Source organism: Pleurodeles waltl, chromosome 5 (assembly GCF_031143425.1).
Source record: "Pleurodeles waltl isolate 20211129_DDA chromosome 5, aPleWal1.hap1.20221129, whole genome shotgun sequence".
NCBI lineage: Eukaryota > Metazoa > Chordata > Amphibia > Caudata > Salamandridae > Pleurodeles > Pleurodeles waltl.
The window spans coordinates 658,733,493-658,742,857 of NC_090444.1; positions in this window are offsets into that span (position 1 = coordinate 658,733,493).

Below are 9,365 nucleotides of genomic sequence, written 5' to 3' on the forward strand. Positions count from 1 at the left end.
GATCAGAAGCATCATTCATCCATGTTTCGGTTAGAAACAATGCTGTAGGAGAGACCTCAGTTAACAGTAAATTAATATCAAGTTTGTGGGCGACCAATGAGCGGCAGTTAGTGTAGAGCAAGGAGGTAAGAGGATTACCCCCTACCTCCAACTCAACCCCCCTGGGATTGAAAGTCCAGTGACAGGCAGGGCAGCGCCATGTATCTCTAGTACACACTCTACATATAATACATTCCTTGTTCCCTGAGACTCTCAGGTCATGCAGTTCCTTAGAGGAATAACAGTAGATAGAAGGGGCATCACTAACCTCTGAGGGAGAATCAAGGAAGCAGGCCCCCAGGCCCGACCTGGCGCGGACGGGCTCAGACGGGCTTGCATTTGGCACGCCAGAGGCGGGCCTGCTGCGCGCGCCCACTGCGCTCTCGCCGCTTCGTGCTTAAAATAGCCTTGAAAGAGGCAATTAGTGATCCAAAAAACAACTGGACCGCTAACCCCTCCAAGATGGCTGCCGCAAATGGCACCAGGCAGCAAGGAAAAAATGGCGGCCGTAACAAAAAAACGAACCCCAAAACAAATAGCCCAAAAGAGGAATCAGGGCTACAGGGACCCTAAACACAGGTCACAAGCAACAGTCCCCCTCAGCAAAAAAAAAGTAAAACCAGATTCACACGTTTAAAAAAAAAATATGAACACCATAAAAATAGTAAAAATAGTAAAACCCAATTCAGTATTACTAATTACACAGATCAGGACTATCAAAATTTATCTTAGCAGATTTCTGGGCCGATTAGCCCTCTCACCTCTCATATGGACAAGATCCAATGCGCGCTTGCCGCATCACGCTTAAAATAGCCTTGAAAGAGGCAATTAGTGATCCAAAAAACAACTGGACCGCTAACCCCTCCAAGATGGCTGCCGCAAATGGCACCAGGCAGCAAGGAGAAAATGGCGGCCGTCACAAAAAACGAACCCCAAAACAAATAGCCCAAAAGAAGAATCAGGGCTACAGGGACCCTAAACACAGGTCACAAGCAACAGTCCCGCTCAGCAAAAAAAAAAAAAGTATAACCAGATTCACACGTTTTTTTTAAAAATATGAACACCATAAAAATAGTAAAAATAGTAAAACCCAATTCAGTATTAATAATTACACAGATCAGGACTATCAAAATTTATCTTAGCAGATTTCTGGGCCGATTAGCCCTCTCACCCCTCATATGGACAAAGACAATATCCCTATAAGATCCCAGGTGGTGAATCCACCTAGGACTCTCTCCTGAGGGAGTCGGGTCCCATTGCATAGTGGAGTCGCCACCCTCCAATGTCAGCCTATTCGCCTACCCAATGGCCCTCAGAGAACCACTCGTATGGCTAGTGGGAGATTCTTGCATGGACCCACCACACAGCAGTAGATGCAGGAGGTTCTGAAGGCCCATCAGCCACCCCTCCACTGCATAGTCCCTGTCATCAAACCCCCTCAAACCACCATTCATTTATTATGAGCAACTGTGCAGCCCAATAATATAGAAGAATATCCAGAGTGGCTATCCTGCCCTCATATGCAAGCCAACAGCATTTCCCTAAGGCAATTCGAGGTGTATCTCCAACCACAGCAGCAATCTAAGATGTTCATTCTGTTTGTTAAAGAATGACTTGACCACCGGGAAAGAGTGATTCTGTAGTTGATAAAGAAGACATGGTTGGGTGACCATTTTAAATATGGAAGAGCAACCCAGCAAATAAAGTGGGAGAGCAGACCAAACTTGACCTCACAAGCAAGGCACTCCAATTGAGGCACCAAGTTCCTTATGTAGGATCTCCCTACCTCCGCTGTAATTAAGACCCGCAGGCTCTTAAATCCCAAGGGTAGTATGGGTATCCGTATAACCCATGATATATATGTAGGGCAAGGCAATGGGGTGAATGGATGTTTTGCCAGCGTTCATTTGGAGGCCTGAGTATGTACCAAAAAGTTTGAGGATTTGACGGACTCTGGGCCCCAATTACTCCAGGTTATCCAGAAACAATAGGATGTCATCTGCATGGAGTGAGGACTTATCACTCACCTCAGGGGTCCATTAAAATCCCTGAAGGAGGGCATCAATGCATATCCACATTACTAATGGTTGAATCGCAAGGGCAAAGAGAGAGGCGACAAAGGGCAACCCTAGCGGGTGCCCCTCCTCACCAGAAACCAGTCTGAGGTCATCCCCACAACAAGCACTCTGGTGATAAGATTCCTGTACAGAAAACACACTCTGCCTACAACTGAAAAGAGAGTTTTAATGAGATATCTTTAATACCTGAAGCTCTTATACCTTGAAATAGCACCACAATTATTCAACTGAATGGAAAGAAATATTAAACATCACATAAAAAATACTTTCATAACTTTGAGTTTATAGGAAGATATTTATATATATAATCACTTGGCCAGCTTGCCTCTCTGCACCTGACTGGCGGTGGTGTCTGTACAATGACGCGTGCCATCGCTACTATGAATAAACACTATCCTCTTGCTTTAAGGAAGACAGGCAAAGGCTATACATATATATATGTATATATATATATATATATATATGTATATATATATATATATATATATATATTTTCACTGAAAAAAACCAAGGTTACAGGGATGTTACAGTTAGGTTCTGAATTTACTCACACATAGAAATTGAGCAGTTTGAGTTATGGTTAACTCATGTAACTATAACCTGCGCCCTAAGGTAACTATAAGTCACACCCCTGCCATGCACAGTTTTCTCATCAGTAATTTGTTTGCAAATGTTGCTGTGATAATATGAATGATGCCATAGAAGGTGTCCTCAATGATGTAATATGCAGAGTAATTAGCTGTGCATGGTGATAGGGCGACTTATAGTTATCTTAGTCTTAAAAAATGTAGCTCAACATTGGACTAGATTCATGGTTCAACCACAATTTTCACCTTATCAACATATATTGTTGATGTTCTGAATATGTGAATCAGCAAAGAAATAGCTAGGTCAACTCATTGAAATAGTAATAGATGCTTTCAATGTAAGTTCAGTGGGGTGGCAGCTAGGCCAGTGTGAAATTTTAATGATGCCAGAATAATCAGAGTAATTTCACCTTACACTTTTGACACAAAGTTACCAAAAACTATGTGATTACGCCAGCATGCATAAGTATGAGTAGGGCTCCCTGTCTTAACATTTCTGCCTGTATGTATCTAGGACCAGGCGTTGTACTCTACTCATCATCAGGTTTATTGTGGGATTAATTAAAATCATTGCAAAAAGAGAATACAAAATGTAAAATACAGGTATAAAATATGTACTACATAAAAAGTACAATTCATGATTTAAACAAGAAATCTTTCTGCGCATTGTTCAATTTTCCTTCGAGTTGCATAGCGTACTTCCCGAATTTGGCCCGATCAAACGTTTCTTTTAAAGAGAAAACCAGCAATATAGCCTCTGTGCAGGATCTTACGCTATGACGAAGAAACAAAGGTTTTAATAAAATATGTTGTACATTCAATAGTGCTGGACAGCAGCACAATAAATAAATGAGAGTCTAAGATTTTTAGTCACAAAGCCTGCACCCTGTTATACTGGAGAGGGATTTCCATTTTGGATTCAACTCCTTTATTCTTAGGCTAAGAAGCCTTGTGAAAGCGATTTGGGATATGCAGTCCTTCCTAATGGTGCAAGTGAAATATGGCTGTGGTGTCACATTTTGTATTGTGTTTATATAAGATTGTGCCAGCGCATCCGGCGTAGAGGAGCTGTTCAGTTTTTTTAAGTCATCTGCTTTGGTAAGCTTTTTTGTCTGTCTTCTCAGTATAGATTTTATTGAGATTTGTGACTGGACTAGTTTGATCAATGCGGCTTGATCAATTTGTAGCTTGGTTATAGCTGTTGAGAGGTATTGTGACCAATGGTTTGTTTTTGTCTTGAAGATATAGAGCAAAGCTGATTTCAAAGTATTTGGGGGGCAATAACTATCCTGTGATTGTATTTCAAGAAGTCCCCCATTGGCACAAATTGTTGACTTTCCAGACCAAATTTGAGCCTGATCAAGTGGCTTCTAATGTACGGTGGCAATTTGAAAACTCTATTATATATTTTTACCTAGAGCTTATCTAGCAGAGCGGTGAATTTTCCGAGAGGGCTTCATTGCCATACTTCAATACTGGAAAAGAGGTAGTTTTGAGAATTTGGAGTATTAGTTTTGCTGAGTGGCATTGTATTAAGTCATATAGCTGACGGATTCTGGTTGTTATAAAGTCAGCCCTTGATTTAAGGTGGAGGTGTTGAGCCGTGGAAGTTCCTTTGGCTGATAGTCATGTACCTAGGTAGCTGTAAGTGTCTGAAGTGCTAATCATGAGAGGCCCCAACTTCCATTGTAATTGCTGATGTTTCTTTGACCCACCAAATATTACAACCTTTGTTTTGGTTACATTTGCTTTCATTTTATTTGTTGTATTATACCTATGCAGAGCTGTTAGAGCTTTTTGTAGGCCAATTTTGGTGTGGTCCAGCAGAATGATGTTGTCAGCATATTGGAGCATGGCGATTTTTATTTTTCCAATTTTTGGTGGTATCAAATTTGCTTGCTTTAGCTCCTGTGACATGTCAGCTGTATATAGATTGAATAGAGTTGGTGCTAAAACACATTCTTGCTTTAATCCATTGGTGGTGGGGATCTCCTTGCTGGTGGTACAGTTTGTCAGCTTGACTTGTACCCAGGTGGATGTGTACAATAGCATTATGGCCCTTAATAGCTTATTTGGGATTCCCCAGTTGCTTAGCTTGATCCATAGATGTCTATCCATGGCATCCAATGCTGTAGAATAATCCACAAAGCAGGCAAAGAGTGGTAGTGATTTTTTGACAACAGCCTCTTGGGCTAGGTAACACAGGGCTATAACGTTGTCAGTGGTTGCCGAGTTTGCCCTAAAACTGGTTTGAATTAAGGGGACAATTGCCTTTGTTTCTGCCCAAGATTGTAGTTCTACTAGGAGGGCTGAGGCAAAGCCTTTCACCTCAACATCCTGAAGTGCAATTAACCGGTAGATAGCTGGATCCTGCCTGTTGCCTTTTTCATAAATTGGGTGAAGTATAGAACCTCTACAGCTCGTTAGGACAGCCTGTGAATCGAGGTAGGAACAATACAGTGCGGAGAGCACTGGTACCCAGAGATGTTGATCTTCTTTATAGATTTTTGCAGGGATTCCATTCGGACCAGGAGCCCCAAATGATTTCATTTTCTGCAGAGTTGTGGTGATCTCATTTGTGCAGGGGGCTAGCCTTGTGGTCGGTTCAAGATCATATATTTCTGGATTTTCCTTTGCTTGTTTCCTGGGGGCGCTTCAGCTGCATATAATTTTTGTATGTGTTTTGTCCATAGTGCCTCATTGATCACATCACTTCACTGATATCTCTGGCCAATCTTGTTTGTAGAACTTTTTGTGCTATGTGGAGTAGAACGGAGTTCCCATATTCCACAATCCGGCAAGGATCGGAGTTCGTTTGCACACACGAGACTGGCCGCTAGGGAAAACGCACAAAACTTTGTGCTCAATCATGCTGTTTCTGGCCGTGCGCACAAGACTTCACATTTACTTGCAGTGCTTCTGCTCACAACAGCAGGCAAACCAGTTACACTCGCAAGCGCAAATGCACCTGGAGTAGATTTTCTACTCCAGATACATCTAAATTTAGTCAAAATGTGTTTTTGGAGTGGATTTTCTTCTCCAATGGACCCCTCAAGCCACTTTTTGCTTGGATTTTGAGGGGAAGGATCACTCTCTTTCTCTCCTGGATATACCTATGGATTTAGGAACTTTTGAAATCACACAAGTAAATTCCAAAGCTATTGATTAAGGATGTTGTTAGTTTGCTTGGGCATGCACCAATATTTCTTTGTATTTTAATATGATTTAAAAAAATTATAGTGGTGGGTGGCCTGGAGTTTAAGTATGGGCCTAATTATTTAGTTTGCATTTCATTGATTTTTCATCTTTTGTGAAGGAAAATTGTTGCACAGCTCAGCACCTGTCCTTTTCTTCATGTTTGTAACATTTGCAATATTATTTTACTATGTGGCCTAGATTTCCAAAGGGCAATCTAGCCAGAATGCCCAGCATTAGTAGTCATCAGCACATGAAATACATTTTTCAGTGTTATATGTTTTTAAAACTTCAGTTAGGGCAGGAATGGCATTGGGTTAAATTAAAACTGTTTGCTATTTTTTGCATTTGATTTTTTGTTACAAAAAGTCTACATGTTGTGTGGTAATATTTGATGGCATAGGAGGACGTGTGTACTGATGTGCAATTTTTTAGCTCAGTTAATTTTTGTGTTAAAGTTAGTGTTCTCATCATTGTTACTACTATGCCTTCTTATGGCCTTTGTGTCTGTGTGTGTATCTGTTATCATCCACAATTTGTCTTTGTTCTCCATGTCGGTTAACCAAGGGCAATTTTGCATAGTTCCTGTCCATAGGCTTGCATGTGTTCTTTGTTCTCCATGCCTCCTTGTTCTCAGTTGTTTTTTCTTTACCACGTAGCTGGTGGCCATTTTCTGCATCCAGCCAGTGTGTCTTTGCCATAGACTTGCATGTGTTCTTCTTTGTTCTCCATGCTCCTTGTTGTTGTTTGACCATGTGGCTGACAGCCATTTTGTGAATGCAGCCAGTGTTCCTTTTCCATAGACTTGCACGTGTTCTTTCTTTGTTTCCCATGCCTCCTTCATCCTTGTTGTTGTTTGGCCATGTGGCTGGTAGCTATTTTTATGCATGCAGCCAGTGTTCCTTTGCCATAGGCGTGCATGTGTTCTTTCTTTGTTTCACATGACTCCTTGCTTATTGTTGTTGTTGTTTGACCATGTAGCTGGTGGCCATTTTGTACATCCAGCCAGTGTCCCTTTGCCATATGCTTGCATATGTTCTTTGTTTGCCATGGTTCTTTGCTCCAAGTTGTAGTTGTTTGACCATGTGACTGGTAGCCATTTTGTACATGCATTTTCCTTTGCCATAGGCTTGCATGTTGTCTTTCTTTGTTCCCCATGCATCCTTGCTCCTTGTTGTTGTTCTTTGACCATGTGGCTGGCGGCCATTTTGTACATCCAGCCAGTGTCCCTTTGCCATATGCTTGTATGTGTTCTTTGTTTGCCATGACTCCTTGCTCCTTTTTGTTGTTTTATTGTGTGGTTGGCAGCAATGTTGTACATCCAGTCAGTGTGTCTTGGCCGTAGGCTTACATAAAAACTTTGTTCATTATTTATCATTTGTTTATTTTGAGTTTATATTTAAACTTTTAGATTTTAATTTTTAAAAAATTGAATTTTAATTTTTTATTCTATTATTTGTTAATGTAATTTTGTATTTCTTTTTTTATTGTATTTTTTATTTCATTTTAGTTTTTATTTTAATGTTTTAAAATAATATTTTATTTTTTATTTTAATTTGTAATGTTTTATTTTCATTTTAAATTTCATTTTTTAAATTTCTTTGTTTTTATTCCATTTTACTTTATTTTTTAATTCTTTTAGGGATTTTTTTAATTTATGAAATTTTGTATTTCATTTTATTTAATTCTGCATTTTGTCTTGATCCATCTATCCATATTTATTCATCCATCCATCCATCAAACCACCAAAGGCACACAGCTGCACTAAAGCATTCGGTTTCTTTAGGTGTTTAATAATTCCATTACCTCCAGGACACCCTGGTTGTGCACTGCAGACAAATCAGCAGTATAATTATTATTTTTAATGATTATTCCATTTCCCCTGGACCATCTTGCCATAGGTTTTTTAAGGATAATTTCCTTTACCCATGCACCTCTCTCCAACTACCCCAGGTATCTCTTTTAAAATAGATAGAAATAAAGCAAAGAGCTATATCTGAATGCTGTGCTGCCTGATTTGAAATGAAATTTTTATTGTGGTTTGACTTTATAATGTTCGATTAAATTGGTATTTATTACTAAGTAACCAACCACACTAAGATTGCATTTGTCTGTACTATTTCGACCTGCAACAATGCCACATTTCAATAACTACATGTTTTTCTTGCTTGGTTCCTTTTAAGTACACAAGAGAAAATGCTTCACATCACCTGCAGTACAGCCACATAGAAGGCCTTACAGTTACTTCGTTCCTCCAAACTTTTCCACTTGTGCATCTTAAAGCCACTGCCAACTTAGGGCCATATTTATACTTTTTTTGCGCTATATTTGCATAACTTGTTGCCGCAAAAGTGGCGCAAACTTACAAAATATAATTGTGTTTTGTAAGTTTGTGCCACTTTTGCATCAAAAAGTATTGATATGGGCCTTAGAGCTTAAGATGCCCCCAAAGAAAGTTGCTCCCAAAAAAGTGGCCAGTGACAAGAAGCAGCTTTCCACCAGTGGCATGCTAACAGTAACTTTTTTCTGGAGATGTGTGCCTGCCACACCAGCCTCCAGGGAGGAACCTGGGAGCAGCACTCCTGCATCAACAGCACTACCTCAACCTAAGCCCAAGACAATGTCTGACAGTGAGACAGCCACTGCAATCATGGTGATGCTGACAAGCAATGATGTTGAATTGAATTTGTCTCTTTCACAAAGTAGTACCCAATCGTTTCAAGAAACAGAGCAAAGCGGACAACAGCCGTAGCCAGAAATAGTGGATTTTCATGAAATTGGAGCAGAACATGAGGTCGAGATTCCTGCTGAGCAAGGACTTCCTCTTTTAGAACCAATGGCTCCCAGATCTCCAACAAGAAAACGTAAGAGTAGTACTCCACCATATTCTTTAAGCACCACTTGTGGTGATGATGATAGGGACATGGAGTAGGCCCATGCAGAATGTGGGATATACCAGGAGAGGCAACAGAAAGGAAAACTTCCAGAAAGCCTTAGAATCATGGAAGGGAATGATGATGAGGTAAGAGATGACGATAAGCTAGTTATTGTGGAAGCTGGCACAGAGGAGTATGACATTATAATCGAACTTGCTCTGAGGGCTGTGGAAGAGACGGGACTGCCAGCTCCCATATTTGTAAGGCCCCAGCAGAGACTTGCACCAATCCGTACTGAAGTAGAAGTATGCACTGCAGAGAGGCAATCGGCACACACATACCTACCTCCAGTTCATCTTCAGGCATTGACAGTGGTCCAATAAAAAAGTACTCCTCCCCAGTTTGGGACTTTTTTACAAATAGCAAACAGGAGGAGAACATTGCGATATGCTCCAATTGCCACACAAGTGTTCGTCAGGGTAAGCCTGGTTCACATTATGGTACTGGAGGCCAGATGACCCATATGAATAAACATCATGCAATCTAGTGGGAGCACTTTCAAAAAATGGCTACACGTTGTCGCAGTGGTG